This window comes from Acomys minous (genome assembly GCF_964271855.1).
Source record: "Acomys minous genome assembly, chromosome: 10".
NCBI lineage: Eukaryota > Metazoa > Chordata > Mammalia > Rodentia > Muridae > Acomys > Acomys minous.
In genome coordinates, this window is record NC_140491.1 from 42,893,721 (window position 1) to 42,911,589 (window position 17,869).

Genomic DNA, 17,869 nt, shown 5'->3' on the forward strand with positions numbered 1-17,869 from the left:
TTTATATGCCTCTAACTGTGTGTGAACATAGATGATAAATGACAGACAGATCGTAGGTAGGTAGGTAGGTAGATAGATAGATAGATAGATAGATAGATAGATAGATGCCTTTGTCTGGCTTTAGTATTGGTATATTGTGTTGTAAATGTTTGCAAGTAGCTTTTTTTCCTTTGGTATTTTATGGAATAATTTGAGTAGTGATTATATATAATTTTTGGAGTTCTGGAATAATATTCTAGCAAATCATTCAGGTTATAAGCTTTCTGTTATTGTTGAGAGACAGTTCATTACAGTTCCAGTCTTATTACGTGTTATATATTAGAATATTTAATTTATGTTGGTTCAACTTTGGTGTGAAATATACAACTAGAAATATATTTACATGTTTTTTAAAATTTAGTTGAGTATGCATTTTCAAGGATATACTCAATGACTGAGTTTCATGGGTGTCTCAGTAATAGTAATGTCTCTTTTTTTAGTCTCTAATTTTATTAAGCTAGGTATTTTCTCATTCTGTTTCCTCACTTAGCTAAGGATTTGTCAATCTTATCTTTTCAAAGAACCATGTTTTCATTTCATTAATTCTTTGTATGTTTTTGTTTCTATCTCATTAATTTCCTGCCTGATTTTGATTATTTCTACACATTTACTATTTAGAGATGTTTATTTGTCCTATATTTTCCCAGTCTTAAGATGTTTCATAAATACTTATGTAAGATTTCTCAAAAATTTTAATGTAGGCACATAATACTCTATATTTCACTTTTAGGACGACCTTCATTTTTTCCCACATGTACTTTTGTTTTCATTGAACTTTAAATGTTTTAATTTATTCTTAATTTCTTGAGTGATCCATTCATATTTCAACAGTGTATTCTTTAATTCACACAAGTTTCTGTCATTTATGTATTTCTTATTGGTATTGAAATCTATCCTTTTTATTGTGGTCAAATAAAATACAAAATTTCATTTTAGTTTTCCTATATTGTTGAGATTTGCTTTGTGTCCCAATATGTGATCAGTTTTGGTGAAAGTTTAATGGGCTGCTGAAAATAATATGTATTGTATACCATTTGATTTATGGTATCAATTAACACCAATGTTTTTTCAGAATTTTTTGCCCAATGACTTCTCTATTGATGAGAATTGCATATTGAGTTAATAATGAGTATGTCACTCATTATCATTATCTTGGGATAAATCTGGGAATATTTTCTTTCTTAAATTATATTCATCCTGTGTTTGGGATCTATACATTTAGAAATACATTATTCCCTTGATGGATTACACCCTTGATTTAAATTAAGTAGCCTTTTTTTTATATCTCTGGACTAATTTTGGTTTGAAATCTATTTTGTAACTATTATCCCCTTATGACAGAAGATATATAATAACCATGTCTGCTGAGTTTAACTTGCTGGGAAATCTTATAAGCTCATACAGTATCTACCTTTGATGGTGAAGTATTTTACATGGAGGCAGGAAAAAGATAAATTTTGGGGTCATGTTGGTATAGGGTCTTTTTATATAACTCAGGATCACCTAGAACTTACTTTGTAGACCATGATCACCTCTAATTTATAGAGATCCGCGTCCCTCTCCCCCTTTGAATGCTTGGATTAAAGGTATACATGCCCAGAAATACATCTTTTTTAAAAAATTCATCCTAGTACTCTGTGTCTTTTCATTTGGAAAATTAATAGTAATAACTGTAATGGAAAGTTGTTAAATAATTCCTTCCATTTTGTTGGTTTGATGGTGTTTTCTGAAATGTCTTTTTGATTAACTGTTATGATATTTATCTGATTTTGCATCTTCACTCATAAGTATTCCCTTCAGTGGCCTTTGTGGAGATATCTTAGTGGTCATAAATTATTTTTTTAGCATGCAAAAGCAGTCACATCTAATATTTATTATTTTTATTTTTCTTATTTTTTACATATACATTTATATTTTCCCATAAGTATATATAAACTACCTTTAGCAAGAATAACCATGATACAATCAGGAATAATATAAATGTTAGATTCTTAGTGTTTGGGCTATTTGTATTTGACAGCCTTGAAGAAAACATTTTTTTTATCTTGGTGCATCTAAATTTCTGAATGTAAATCAATCTCCCTCACATCTTGCCATTATCAACTTAAAACATCTATCTAGACCTAAAAACATCTTAAACCCAAAACAACTAAGCTTCATTGTAAAACTAAGCTACCTTGTGTTTAACTCCCTCAGAGACTTGAGAAGGAATAAACTTGATTACCTGAGTATGCCGGGAGTGTAGGTTAGTAGCTTTCCAAATGAGAAGATGACAGAGACAGTTTTCTACCTGAATAGTCACTCAAAACTCTATTATGTTGGAGCATCTTCTTCAGCCTTCTGGCCCAATATATCTGATAGACATATTTGTGAGGCAGGAACTATTGAGGACTTGCTTACTCTGACTTGGCAGAGTTTAGCCATTGACTCTGCATCCAAGGTTGCTCTTTTTTAGGTTGAATTGAAACATTTGAAGCCATCTCCATAAGGAGGTTTTTTGATGCTCATCATCCTCTGTGAGGTAGGCTGGATGTTGACAGGAGTTAACCTGTCTCATTGTCGGTGAATCTTTAAAATAATAAAAACTTTTTAAATGCTATATTCTGCATGTCTCTGAGATTTTATTTTTTTAATTTTTTTTATTATTAATTTATTCTTGTTACATCTCAATGGTTATCCCATCCCTTGTATCCTCCCATTCTTCCCTCCCTCCCATTTCCCCCTTATTCCCCTCCCCTATGACTGTTCCTGAGGGGGATTACCTCCCCCTGTATATGCTCATAGGGTATCAAGTCTCTTCTCGGTAACCTGCTGTCCTTCCTCCACCAGGTCTCCCCCTCCAGGGGACATGGTCAAATGTGAGGCACCAGAGTACATGAGAAAGTCATATTCCACTCTCTACTCAAGTGTGGAGACTGTTCTGACCACTGGCTAGATCTGGTTAGGGGTTTAAAGTTTACCGCCTGTATTGTCCTTGGCTGGTGCCTTAGTTTGAGCCGGACCCCTGGGCCCAAATCTGCCTATCATAATGTTCTACTTGTAGGTTTCTAGGACCCTCTGGATCCTTCTACTTTGCTATTCTCCCATGCTTCTCTCATCTACAGTCCCAATAGGATGTCCTCCCCTCTGTCCCAGTTTCCTGGTAAGTGAAGGCTTTCGTGGGACATGCCCCTTGGGCTAGTATGCAGATATAAGTGAATATATACCATTTGAGTCTTTCTGCTTCTGGGTTAACTCACTCATTATGATCATTTCTAGCTCAATCCATTTATCCACAAATTTCAGGAATTCCTTGTTTTTAATAGCTGAATAGTATTCCATAGTGTATGTACCACAGTTTCTTTATCCATTCTTCTACTGATGGACACTTAGGCTGTTTTCATGTTCTGGCTATTATGAATAAGGCTGCTATGAACATGGTTGAGCAAATTTTCTTGTTGTGTGCTGGAGCATCATCTGGGTATATTCCAAGGAGTGGAATAGCTGGGTCTTAAGGAAGCCCTATTCCCATTTTTCTGATAGCACCAGATAGATTTCCAAAGTGGCTGTACTAGTTTGCATTCCCACCAGCAATGAAGGAGTGCTCCTCTCTCCCCACATCCTCGCCAGCATGTGGTGTCGCTTGAATTTTTGATCTTAGCCATTCTGATGGGTGTAAGATGGAATCTCAGAGTTGTTTTGATTTGCATTTCCCTGATGATTAAGGAGGTTGAGCATTTCTTTAACTGTTTCTCAGCCATTTGATATTCCTCTGTTGAGAATTCTCTGTTTAATTCCAAGCCCCATTTCTCAATTGGGTTATTTGGTTAGGTGGTGTTTAGTTTCTTGAGTTCTTTATATATTTTGGACATTAGACCTTTGTCAGATGTAGGGTTGATGAAGATCTTTTCCCAGTCTGTAGGCTGTCGCTTTGTTCTCTTGACAGTGTCTCCTGCCTTACAGAAGCTTCTGAGCCTCATGAGGTCCCATTTATTAATTGTTGACATTAATGTCTGGGCTGTTGGTGGTCTGTTCAGGAAGTTGTCTCCTGTGCCAATATCTTCCAGGCTTTTCCCTACTTTTTCTTCTAAGTGACTCAGTGTCTCCGGTTTTATGTTGAGGTCTTTAGTCCACTTGGATTTGAGTTTTGTGCAAGGTGACAAATATGGGTCCAGTTGCATTTTTTTACACATAGACCTCCAGTTAGACCAGCACCATTTGTTGAAGATGCTATCCTTTTTCCATTGAATGGATTTGGCTTCTTTGTCAAAAATCAAGTGACCATATGTGTGTGGATTCATATCTGGGTCTTCGATTCGATTCCACTGATCAACCAGCCTGTGAGGTTTTTAAAAAAGCTTATCTAATATTCTACCTTATCTTTCTATAGAATCATATCTATCTGATGCACCTAGTATGTATGGTCTTGTGAAAAATGTAGACTAGTGATTGACATGACCATGATTTAGTCTCCTAACAATTAACTTGAATATCTTACTTATCCTACACAGCTTGCAATAGCACTTTCAAAGTTTTGGGTTATATGGGTATGATACCTCATATTACAGTAGAAATATATATGTATACACATACATATATATAATCTATGTGAATAATAATCTTACATTTGAATTCTATACCACTTTAACTAGAATTAACTTATTTTGCATTTATATACAACATTCTATACCAGTGAATTAAAAATAACTTTGTGAGTGACAATTGAGGCATTAAGCTGAGGAATAGATTCACTAATCTACTTTTTGTTCTATCTTCCCTATATATTTCTATATTCTCCCCTTCTTTCTTTTCAACCTTTATTTCTAAACCTAAGAATGTAAGGTAAGGGAAAAGAGAGACATCACTGAGTCTAACCTCGCTTTCTTTTTCTTTCTAAATATGATCGATAATAACTTGTAACCAACTCCCACTGATCATAACCCTCTATTGCCCAAGAAAGCAACCAAAAACCTACCTGATCCCCTTTAAAGGAAATGGGGCATCATTCTCTTAAGGTTTCTTCTGGCAGACTCAGGATGAATAATACCAAGGAGGGGACCAAATAAAATTGGGGAAATGGTTAAACAAGCTAGGAATCCCATTTGTGGTCCAGTTTCTAAATGTTCAGAAATTATAGCCTGAATTTCAGTCCTGTGTGGGACAGTCTGAAATGCTGGACCAATTGGTATTGGAATCTTTTTTTGAGAATGTCCTGGGAGCTGTCTTGTTCTGATGAGGAACAGCAATTGAAGCACTTGGTGCTGGAACATGAAGGATACTGGATATCAGTGTCCAGCATACTGAGAAGAGTTCATCCTGTCAGGTCTGATCCAATGTCAGTGTCTGGTTCTTTTTTCCTGAAAATATATAATTTCTCACAAGTATTATACAGTCCTAAAATTATAAGTGTATAAGGTGTATGTGATGCACAGAACAATTAAGGCTGGATTTCTGCTCTTTGTATGAACAGGAAAAAAAAGACATCTATAAATCTTCATTCATGCCCTATGAAGAATGGCATCTAATAGTAATTCATAGGGGTTCTCTAGCCAACACGAAGCATTGTCTATGCCTAGACATTCATGTCTCAGGCAGTCTCCGAGCTATTCCCATTTAGTGGGATTAGCAACATAAGTTACCTGCTTGTTCTGCAGTTCAAATTCTTCACATCCTGATTGTATCCCCTTCTTTCATTCCCTCCCAATCCCCCTTCCTCGCTCCCTTATTACTCAGAAAGAGGAGCCCTCTTCTCCTAACATCTGACCTAAGCCTATCAAGTCTCATCTGTACTACCTGAAACCTCTTCCTCTGTAGCCTGGCAAGGCCATCTAGCCATGGGGAAGTTATCTAAGTTTGGTGGCCAGAGAGTATGTCCAAAGTAGTCCCTACTCTTCACACGTGGGATCCACAAGGAGACTGTGCTGCTACATCTGAGCAGTGGGTCTAGGTCCACATTATACATGGTAATTGGTTGATGTTTCTGACTCTGTTTTGTAGTGTAATTATCCTGTATTATGTGGCTAATATCCGATTATGAGTGAGTATGTGTACCATGCATGTCTTTCTGGGCCTTGGTTACCTCACTCAGGGTGATATTTTCCAGTTCCATCCATTTGCCTGCAAATTTCAAGATTTCTTTGCATTTAATCCATTGTGTAAATGTACCACAGTTTCTTTACCCATTCTTTGATTGAGGGACATCTAGGTTGATTCCAGATTCTGGCTATTACGAATAAAGCTGCTATGAACATAGTTGAGCAAATGTCCTTGTTTGGTGGAGCATCTTTCAGGTATATTACCAGGAATAGTATGGCTGTATCCTGTGGTAGAGTTGTTCCCAAATTCATGAGAAAGCATCATATTGATTTCCAAAATGGTCACAAATTATTTTAGCCTATTTTTAGGATGGAAAGTTTCTAGTTTTCTGGCACAATGGTCTAGGTTGTGTGGAGAGCCACAGATAGCAGCGCGCCCTGCTGCTTCCCCGGCGCAATGCGCCCCTTTTTGCGCATGCGCAGTGAGCAAGCCCCTTATGCACATGCCTGAAGGCATGGCGTGAGGTGGCGTGATCTGAACGCACCAATCAAGAGCGACAACATGGCAGTCTCTGATAGGACCAGGCACACTATAAAGGTTCTGTGGGAGCTTTTCCCGGGGTCACTCCGGTAGTCCAGGATCCTGAATAAAACTGCGGCAATAAGAGTTCCCGGTGTTGATGTCTTTCCTGCTGGTCGGGGGCGGCATCGACATTTTGGTGGCCCGTCAGAACTTGCGGCAGCCAGGGCAGCTAGCTGGTAAGTTCCCGGTCAGTGGGACATAATTGTTAAGTTCTCAGGCTTTGAGACAATAAAGTTCCGGGGCTCGGACAAAATGGGGGATTAAGTTCCTGGTAAGTGGGACATAACTGTTAAGTTCTCAGGCTTTGAGACAATAAAGTTCTGGGACTCGGACAAAATGGGGAATTATATTTTAGGGAAAGTGAAAGAGGAACGGTTTGAAGGGGACGATTCTGGCCCCGAGGATGAAGAATTAGAGGAGTTGGCTGAACAGCTAGATAGCATTATTATACCAAAAAAGAAGGGGATCAAGATTACACAGCCGTCAGCTCCTGAACTAGAGCCACCTAAATCTCCAGGTGGAATAAGACCCCTGCCCTATATACCAGGGGGAGGTAGGTCTGTCTGTCCTGAGGTATGGAGGCAATTTCATTTGCAAAATGCCCCTCATTGTTACCCAGTTTTTCAGAATGCACAAGGGAATCGTTATCACGAACCCTTGGATTTTAAAATTGTCCAAAGACTGGCTGAGTCTGTTCGTGCTTATGGCACGACCGCAGCCTTTGTTATGGCACAGTTGGAGTCCCTAGGGAGATATTGCATGACATCCTCAGATTGGCAAAATTTAGCATGAGCCTGCCTTTCACCTGGCGCCTATTTAGATTGGAAAGCTTATTACATTGAGTTCTCAGCTGAGCAGGCAACTGCCAATGCAGCTAACGGACAGCCATCATGGGACCAGGATATGCTTATGGGGCAGGGACATTTCGCTAACCAACAGACAGGATATCTGGTGCAAGTTTATGAGCAAATTAATTTTATTGGCACAAGGGCATGGAAAGCCCTTCCTAAACAAGGGGAAGTATCTGGAAATCTCACAAAAAATTATTCAAGGAAGCAATGAAATATTTCCCGACTTTGTGGCCAGATTAGTTGATGCCGCTGGAAAGATCTTCAGCGACCCAGATACTGCAATGCCTTTGATAAAACAACTTATTTTTGAACAATGTACCAAGGAGTGTAGACAAGCCATAAATCCATACAAACATAAATCTTTAGATGTGTGGTTGAAGATCTGCAGAGAGATAGGAGGACCATTATCAAATGTAGGATTGGCTGCAGCTGTGATGCAGGCAGCACAAGGAAGGAATAGAAATGGAATTACTGGTCCTCAAAATTGCTTCAAGTACGGCAAAGAAGGACATTTCAGATGCCAGTGTCCCAGGGGGATTAATCAGACTAGTCAAAATCCTCTTCCACGTACGCATGGCCTCTGTCCCAAATGCAGGAAGGAAATCATTGGGCTAATGAATGTCGGTCAGTAAAAGACATTAATGGTCAACCACTAGCAGCAGGATTTAGAGGAGCATGGCCAAAAAACAGGACACGGGGCCCTCGTCCTCAGGGCCCTCAAATATATTGGGCAATGGAGGAGACCAGAGCTCCAGAACAGTGGCCGAGTCTGCTTTCTCCCATAGAATGGCAATGCCCCGCAGAGCTACTAGAGGGAGTGCAGGCCTCGACCTCTGTTCCACCACCAGACTCGTACTGACCCCACAAATGGGGCCTCAGTTGGTAGCCACTGATTTCACTGGCCCTCTACCAAAAGACACAGTGGGACTATTAATTGGCCGTAGTTCTACTACATTGCAAGGCCTTATTATTCATCCTGGTGTAGTTGATTCAGATTATACAGGCACTGTAAAAATTATGATCTCATCTCCTCATGGGGTGAGCACAATTTTGCCCGGTGACTGTCTAGCGCAGTTGCTCATTCTTCCTAGCTGTCATAATTTATTCCTGGCAAAAGATCAAACACGTGGAGAGAAGGGGTTTGGATCCTCAGGAGCTTCAGTTTACGTAGCTATGAATTTACAAAATCGCCCCACTCTAAAACTTTTAATAGAAGGAAAAGCAATCACTGGCCTTATGGATTCTGGAGCAGACATTAGCATAATTGCAAAAGGTGATTGGTCCCCCGGATGGCCTGTTCAAACCTCTAGTCACTTACTCAGAGGGCTGGGTTTCGAGAAAACCCCAAATATTAGTGCCAGAATGCTAAATTGGAGAGATGAAGAGGGACATGGAGGAGTTTTCCAACCCTATGTATTAGAAGTCCCCATAACCTTGTGGGGAAGAGATTTATTGAATGCAGTGGGATATGAGATCACTAATCAGGAGTCCTACAGCAGACAGTCCCAGGAGATGATGAATAATATGGGATATATTGGAGGAAAAGGACTTGGAAAAAATTTGCGGGGATGTCCAGATCCTATTGCCGGCATTCCAAAGCTTGACCGTAGGGTCTGGGTTTTTCCTAGGGGCCACTGAAGATACAATTCCCATTACATGGAAAACTGAGGAACCTGTATGGGTTCCCCAGTGTCCCCTGCCCTCAGTAAAATTGCAAGCCATTCATGAGTTGGTTAAGGAACAGCTGGAATTAGGTCATTTACAGGCCTCAGTTTCACCATGGAATACACCCATCTTTGTTATAAAAAAGAAATAAGGCAAATGGAGGTTATTACATGACTTGCAAGCTATTAATAATCAGATGATGCCAATGGGGCCAGTCCAAAGAGGCCTCCCATTGCCATGCACTTTACCTGAAAATTGGCATATTATTGTAGACATCAAGGATTGCTTCTTCTCCATTCCTCTGTCTCCAAAAGACACAATGAAATTTGCTTTCACAGTACCCTTGATAAATCATACAGAGCCTGATCAGAGATTTGAATGGGTAGTGTTACCACAAGGAATGGCTAATAGTCCTAAGATGTATCAGTTATATGTCGCTGATGCCATTCAGGGATTTAGGAAAGAATTTCCTCAACTTAAGTGCTTTCATTACAAGGATGATATTTTGATTTGTGCAAAGAGTGAGGAGGTTTTAGTTCAAGCTTACACCCGGCTAGTCCTGAGCTTAAAGGTAAAAGGATTGTTCATTGCTCCAAAGAAGGTACAGAAAGCTACAATTATTGATTATCTAGGAACAAGAATATGTCAGGATAGAGTTACCCCACAAAAAATTACATTAAGAACTGATAGTTTGAAAACACTTAATGATTTCCAAAAATTGCTGGGGGATATACAATGGCTGCGACCCTACTTAAAACTCACTAATTCCCAATTACAACCACTATATGATATTTTGCCTAGGGATCCTGCCTTAACTTCCCCTAGAATTTTTACCCCTGAGGCAAGAGCGGCCTTATCCCTTGTTGAGGATGGATTAATTACTGCAAGCCTTACCAGATGGAATCCCAATATAGCATTCCAATTATTAATCTTGCCCTTATAGAGACAACCTATGGGTGTGTTATGGCAATTGGCACCTTTATTATGGATTCATCCAAAGATTTCCTCAGGAAAAACACTCAGTCATTATCCTGATGCAGTAGCACAATTGGCCTTTGTAGGTTTATATCAAAGAAGCTTATAATACCTTATACAGCTCAACAATTTGAAGTGCTTTCTCATACTCTGGATAATTGGGCAATACTTCGCTGCAGTTATACTAGAGATATTGATAATCACTACCCCAAAGATCCCATTCTCCAGTTTGTCTCAGAGCATCCTGTTATTTTTCCTATGGTCACATCTAAGCAACCATTAAAAAATTGCCCCACTATTTTTACTGATGGATCTAAAACAGGGCATGGAGCATATTCAGTTGATGGAGGCCAGCCGATAATAAAGAAATTTGCCTCTGCTTGAATTACAAATTGTCATCACTGTTTTTCAAGAATTCCCACAATCTTTTAATCTTCTTTCTGACTCCAAATACGTGGTTAATATAGTCAAAGAGTTAGAGATAACAGGGAAAATTAATATGAAAAGTGTGATTGGAGAATTGATATCCTAATTACAAACCCTCATTTGGAAACGTACTCAACCTTTCTTTATTCAACATATTCGAGCACATACCGGGCTCCCAGGGTCTTTATCAGAAGGTAATGATATAGTGGATAAAGCCACACGGGCCCATTTAATCCTAACTGCTTTGACTAATCTGGATCGAGCCCGTCAATTCCATTCTTATTTCCATGTTAATGTGAAAACTTTAGCTTCCCGCTTTGCCATTACACGAGAGGAGGCACGAATTGTGGTGAAAGAGTGTCAAGCATGTGCTCCTTTTAGGCCTCAACTACCCCTCGGGGTAAATCCTCGAGGCCTATGTCCCTTGCATATCTGGCAGATGGATATCACTCATATACCAGAATTTGGGAAGCTAAAATATGTGCATGTTTCAATTGACACTGCCTCAGGTATTATATTTGCATCCCCACATACAGGAGGAAAATCCTATCATGTTATTGATCATTGCTTTGTGGCATGGAGTGCCTGGGGCATTCCAAAAACTTATAAAACTGATAATGGTCCAGCTTATACATCTGCTACTTTTACCTCCTTCTGTGCACATATGGGTGTTATATTACTTCATGGCCTCCCTTATAATCCTCAGGGACAAGGCATCATTGAAAGAGCACATCGCACCCTTAAGGAATGCCTTCAAAAACAAAAAAGGGGAATAGGGTATAAAAGAACACCTAGAGAGTGCCTTTCTTTGGCTATGTTAACTATAAATTTTTTTCAATTAGATAAGTCCAGCATGATGGCCGCCGAGCGTCATGAGAGCCGAGACTCTACTTATAAAGGCACAGTCATGTGGAAGAATGTCCTTACAGGGCAGTGGAAGGGCCCAGACCCAGTATTGGTCTGGGCGAGAGGATCTGTTTGTGTGTTTCCACAGGATGCAGACCAACCAGTGTGGGTGCCTGAAAGGTTAACTTGACTTACAAAAAGAAAAATGATGATGTTCCAAAGCCTCTGGCAGAGCCTGACCCCATAGATGGGAATCTGGATGATAATGGTGGGAAACATTCCGGACTCCATGACACAGCCTGAATATAGGTGGAGAATCTTGTCGGGCTTTCCAAAACATACAACCGCAATTTTCCCAAGAATCTTCACCACCAATGTTTCGTTAACAAAAGAGATTGCACCTGATACAGAAAATATGGGCTTTCCCCTTAAGGGAAGCTTATGTTTTCAGATTATTAACTTGTCTAGCAGTCTCTCCCAGTATCTTGCAGGTAACTGGAGCAGAAGCCTGGATAGTCCCCTGCAGGAACTGCATCTCTCCCTAATGCACATCAATTCTACACGAACTGACGTCTCCATGGTCTCTGGGCTGTCGCAGTGGTTCCAGAATGCCTTCTCTCATTGGCAGGAATGGGCGGGAATAAGAGCTTTGACAGTGTGTCTGGTCCTTGTCAGTTGCCTAGCACTCTGGTGCATATGCAGGATGCACGCCCGCCAACATCGCATGCAGGCCTCTGTGATGCAAGCATTTGCTGCACTGGAGGCTGGGCAATCTCCTCAAATGTGGCTTGGCATGATAGAGAAGTAGTCAGTGACAGGTATAGATCCTCCGTTCACTTGGCGAACCAAGGCCATGACACTAATGTGCTTCCGTTTCCCCTTCCTTGGCATGGTGAGAATGGCATATACTCAGATATTGCCTGCCGTAAGGCATGGGCACCTGCAAGGGGTGTAGGACGAGGTACCGCAGGGGGAGGACCCGATTGTCCGACTCTGAGTCCCCCGAGAAGTAAACCTGATTGCATAGAGGTTGATGTCGGAAACTGTCTTGTTTGCTGTATGTTGGGGATGCCCACAGACAGCAGATCAGGACCTCCCTCTCCTCCTCAAAAAGACATCTTGACAGGCCAATGTGGCCCAGGAGGATCAGGTCAATGCTTCCCCCCTCTGGTTAATGCCCGCTCCCTTCGGGGACCCAAGCTCACCTGTGTATGATGGATCCATCTACCTCCTTTTCTAATAAAGAGAGGGAGGAGAAGAAGAAGATGTTGGGGATGGGCTACATGGCCAATGTTCAACCATCTTGTCAGAACCTAGGTTCCTATTTCTCCAGTGCAGGGGGGACAACCTACCAGGCATTCTCTGTGCCACTTGCTCAAAATTTAATGAATAAGGGGGATCTGTGGAGAGCCACAGATAGCAGCACCCCCTGCTGCTTCCCTGGTGCAATGCGCCCCTTTTTGCGCACTCGCAGTGAGCAAGCCCCTTATGCACATGCCTGAAGGCATGGCGTGAGGTGGCGTGATTCGAAGAAGGCATAGCGTGAGGTGGCATGATCCGAACGTACCAACCAAGAGCGACAACATGGCAGTCTCTGATAGGACCAGGCACACTATAAAGGTTCTGTGGGAGCTTTTCCTGGGGTCACTCCGGTAGTCCAGGATCCTGAATAAAACTGTGGCAAGAAGAGTTCCCGGTGTTGGTGTCTTTCCTGCTGGTCGGGGGCGGCATCGACAGGTTGCAGTTGTTGGCCTTTTTTATAATATTCCTTGTTCTTCATTCTTTAAATGCTTCTATCAAATAGTCAATTGTTATGGTAATGGGCCTGACTATTTTGCATGCATACATGAATGTATGTATTATGTATACCACATATTTGTTTAGTACCCTGGAAGCTTGGAGAATGTATTGGATACCGTGGAAATGGATGTGTGCTGTCAAGTTGGTGGTGGCAAGTAAACCTGTGTCCTCTTTAAAAGTAGAAAGTGCTCCTGACACCTCCATCTTTCAAGCCCTAGGATTGATGATTCTGGAGGGTAAAGTATTATCTTGGTTTATTTTCTATATTGTTTTGACAAAGATATTTAGGCATTTGGGGTTGGGCAGTTGCTGTTGTCTTGGCAGTTGCTATGAGCTCTTGGCATCTCCCCCAGATGGCTTGCAAATCTACCCAGCCTCAAATGGGCATGGTGTCACAGATTAGGAGGCAGGAGTTTGTTTGTTGAGTCCTGTGGGGAGAGGAATTTGGTAATTAGACCTTCACTTACTATTATTGTTGCAGTAGTCTGATGGTCAGGAAAGCAGCTGGCAAGTCCTGGGAGTGGGTATCTTGAGGTAAAGGTTTTCAGGGTTTCAGGAAAAGGGTATTTAAAAAGCTTCATGCAGAAAATGAACTGTCCTGGGATGGAGGGTATCACAGAGCTTTGTGATGTCACCATGGTGGTACGAGCTTTTCTGATGGTACAATCTTTTATGAAGTTACCAAATAGTATTCTCATGGTCCTGTCTTTTTATATGGTTGGCCCTTCTCTCTTCCAGCTTTCATTGTCCTTTCTTTATTCTGTATTTTAGGATTTCTGTCAACTTGACATAAGCTAGAGTCATCTGAGAAGAGAGAACCTTAGTTGGCAAAATGCCACCATAATATCGGCCTGTAAGCATGCTTGTAGAGCATTTGATTGATTAGTGGTTGATGTGTAAGGGCCTGTCCAATGTGAATGGTGCCATCCCTGTGCAGATGGTACTGGGGGATATAAGAAAGCCAGCTGAGAAAGACAAGGAGAGCAAACCAGTATTCAGCTTTCCTTCATGGCTTCCACTTCAGCTCCTGCATCCAGGCTCCTGCTTTAAGTTCTTACCCTGTCTTTCTTCAGTGATGGAATGTGACCTGAGAGTTGCAAGCTGAAACAAACTCCTTTTCTCCAAGTTCCTTTTGGTCATGATGCTTATTGCAGGAATATACACTCTATGTAAGACACTATAATGTGAAATTTGGAGTTTGTATTATGGTGCTGTGTTAGGTATTCTCCACAACCCTTGTACCTGCATGGTTATCTTTCTCTAGATTTGGGGGATTTTCTTCGATTTGTTTGGAAACCCTTCTCTTTGTCTTTCTTATGGAAAATTTTCACTTCTGTGAAATTCTTGGGTTAGGACTTTCTGTATGTCTGGATCTTTCCAATTTTTTGTTGTTATTAAGAAGTTCTTATTGGCTGAAATATGCAGTCCTGCTATCCTGTCTTCAATTACCAGTAGTCAGTTTGAACATGAGCATTCTCAAGGTGATGGCTTCCACTGAAGATTTTCTTTAGGTAATAACTCTTTCCCTTTTTAGTGTCATATTTTAGAAAGCAGCCATTCTATTTCTTTATTTAATTTCTCTTCTAAGGTCTTGAATATACTTTTATTTTCCATTCAGCATTTGTTTTTATTTTTCTGGACTGTATTCATGTCTTTGTTGAGTTTGATTAAATTTTCATTCTTCTTTTGAATCTTAGTCTGGACTTTTTTTTTTTTTTTTACATTTTTCTTCTTAGCAGTCAGTAATATGGGAAAGGTTATGTTAGCAGAAGATATATCTTGGCTTTTCATGTTATTTTGTTTCTGCACTGGGAGTCACATACCTGGGGCTAGTTTATAGCTGATGTTTTTCCTCACCAGCCTTATTAACTTCCTGACTTCTTTCCCTCTGTCTGTTATTTCATCCCTCTTTCCCCCTGTAGATTACCTTTCTTATTTCTATGGAGGCATTTGACTTAGAAGATTCTAAGTTTTAGTTAGGTTATGATTTTTCTTTTATGTAAAGTTATTTAGGGCTTCCAGAGTCTAACTCCAGTCTGCAACTTAGAATCCTCTAGTAGCTATAATAGCATTCACTATTTATGGGTCAGCACATCATTGGCCAGTACCTTTTATCATCATTGCATGGTGTATCTCATTGTGCCTTTGTTCCCTAACTTGGGTCCACTTTTGCCTTGTCCTTATATATGCTACTCCTGTTGTGTCATATGGATCTGAGATTATCTGGCAGCCCTATTCTAGGTTACCTCTGGCCCACTCCTTTTTCACCCTATACCATCATGTATTTTTGGGCCTGTGTACCTGGTTGCCTTCTCGTGACCGAAGCCTGGCCTACTTCTTCAGTATCTGTCAGCTTTTTGTTTTGAAGGAAGTACTTGAGTGATTTTGTTGCTATTCATTTTAACTGACTTGACTTTATTGTTACTCTATGTTAAGAAGTCCATAAAGCCATTTCCTTCTTGTTCTTTTAGATTAAAAACTGTTTTAAACAATAGGATATTTCTTTTTACTTCAGTTTCTCTAGCATTAACCTTATAATTTTTTGTTTTATCTTTGTTTAGACAATGCAAGTCGGAAAAATAATTAAAAACCAATCATAGGGTTTTGACATAAACTAATGTTCTTCCAGAGGCTAATGCTGGAGCTCTTGGTAATGGATAGTTACGGATGTCCCTACAGAACATTGATAAGAATGAAGAAAAGTCTAAGGATACTAAAAAATGCAGAATATCAGTTTAGCTCTTTAATCATGTGCATTTGTATTTTATTCATTATCAACAGAAGATAAGCTAAAATTGTTAAATCCATGTATCTCACTATGAATTTTGAAATAGAAATGTGAAAGTGCATTAAGATCTTAAGTTTCACTGGAGCTTAGTACTAGAAAGTTCAGACAATCTTAGCATAACAGAGTGTAGAAAAGGCACAGAAAGAATAATGGAAAACTTAAAACTCACTGTCAGCCAGAAGAGAGAACTCTGTAATATGTTCATTTTTAGCATTCTTTGGTGACTTTTCAGCTAATGTCTTTTGGGTTATGTTGGTGGTTTCCTTATAAAAACACTAGACATTGTACAAACATTTTGGGAGTCAAATGATATCTATATGGAGCTCTCTTACAGTAAGACAGATTTATTTCAGTGCCACAAGTGATTTGCTTATGTGTTAGAATATTTAATTATCTTTAGACAGCTTTATTAATAAACTTTGTATGATATAGTAACTGGGTAGTAAAAGTGATTTGTTCAGCAGGTATAGTTGTTTAAAATAAAGTATTTTAGAATATATGGGTTTATCATACTCATTCAGCGCTGAAAATTTTAAAAGGCTTTTAAGCAGAAACTTAGAGTTAAAAAAATTTTTCCTAGATCCCCTTCACTGTACATCCTGTTCTGTGTTAGTGTGAAATAAAAGTAAAGCCACAAAGGCCTCTTTCTCCTTTTTGATTATTCTTTTTTTCCCCCAGTGGGTGAAGTTAAACATCTTAACTTCAGTACCATTTAATTTTTGTTTTGTTTTACTTATTTTATTTTTATATTTAATTTGTTCCCTTTACATCCCCATTGTAGCCCTCTTCTTCATCTCTACCCAGTACCACCCTCCCTCCCTCATACCTCTTCCCTCTCTCCCTAGTCCTCAGAATGGGGAGCTCTCCTCCCCTATCATCTGACCCCAGCCTATCAAGTCTCATCTGGACTGCCTGTATCTTCTTCCTTTGTGGCCTGGCAATGCCTCCCCACTAAGGGGAAGTGATCAATGGGTAGAGAGCAGAGTCCAGGACAAAAGTTGTCCCTACTCTCCATATTATGGACCCAGAAGGAGACTGTGCTATTTATTACATCTGAGCAGAGGGTCTAGGTCCTTACCATGCATGGTCCTTGGTCTCTGAAGCATCCCCCTCCTCTGCCCAGATTTCATGCTCCATTGATCTCCTTGTGGAGGTCCTGGTCCCTCCACGTACTTCTATTCCCCAACTTTTCCATATGACTCATTGTGCTATACCCCAAAGTTTGACTGTGTGTCTCAGCATCTGCTTCAATCCAATGCTGGGTGGAGTTTTTCAGAGGACCTCTATGGTAATATCCCTACCTGTTCCTTCTCTTCAACTGCTTGTGTCTATTCTCTTCGTCCTCCTGAGTGAGAATTAAGCATTCTCCCCAGGACACTTCTTGTTGTTTAGTTTCTTTAGGTCTTTCTATTGTAGTGTGGTTATCTTGTATTTTATGGCTAATATCCACTTATAAATGAGTATCTACCATGTGTATCTTTCTGGGTTTGGGTTACCTCATTCAGCATAAAAATTTCTAGTTTCATCTGCAAATTTCAAGATTTCCTTGTTTTTAATTGCTGAGTAGTATTCCATTGTGTAAATGTACCACAGTTTCTTTATCAATTCTTTGGTTGGAGGACATCTGGGTTGTTTCCAGATTCTGGCTATTACAAATAAAGCTGCTATGAACATAATTGAGCCAATGTTCTTATTGTATTTTAGAGCATATTTTGGGTATATGCCTAGGAGTGATATGGCTATTCCTTGAGGTAGATCTATTCCCAGTTTTCAGAAGAAAGTGCCAGGTTGATTTCCAGAGTGGTTGTACAAGTTTGGACTCCCACTAGCAATAGAGGAGTGTTTCCCATTCTCCACATCCTCACCAGCATTTGCTGTCACT

General features: G+C 40.1%; 1 protein-coding gene across 3 annotated transcripts in view; it reads left to right on the plus strand.

Annotated features, from left to right (window-relative positions):
• Window positions 1-17,869, plus strand: part of ZPBP (zona pellucida binding protein) — a 191,120-nt gene that overhangs the window by 114,641 nt on the left and 58,610 nt on the right. The window contains exon 8 of one of the 3 annotated variants that reach the window (XR_014782265.1): window positions 13,284-13,435. The exons of the other annotated variants lie outside the window; for them this stretch is intronic. The gene's annotated coding sequence lies outside the window, so the exon portion shown is untranslated. The remainder of the gene's footprint in view (window positions 1-13,283; window positions 13,436-17,869) is intronic. 3 annotated transcript variants of the gene reach the window in all.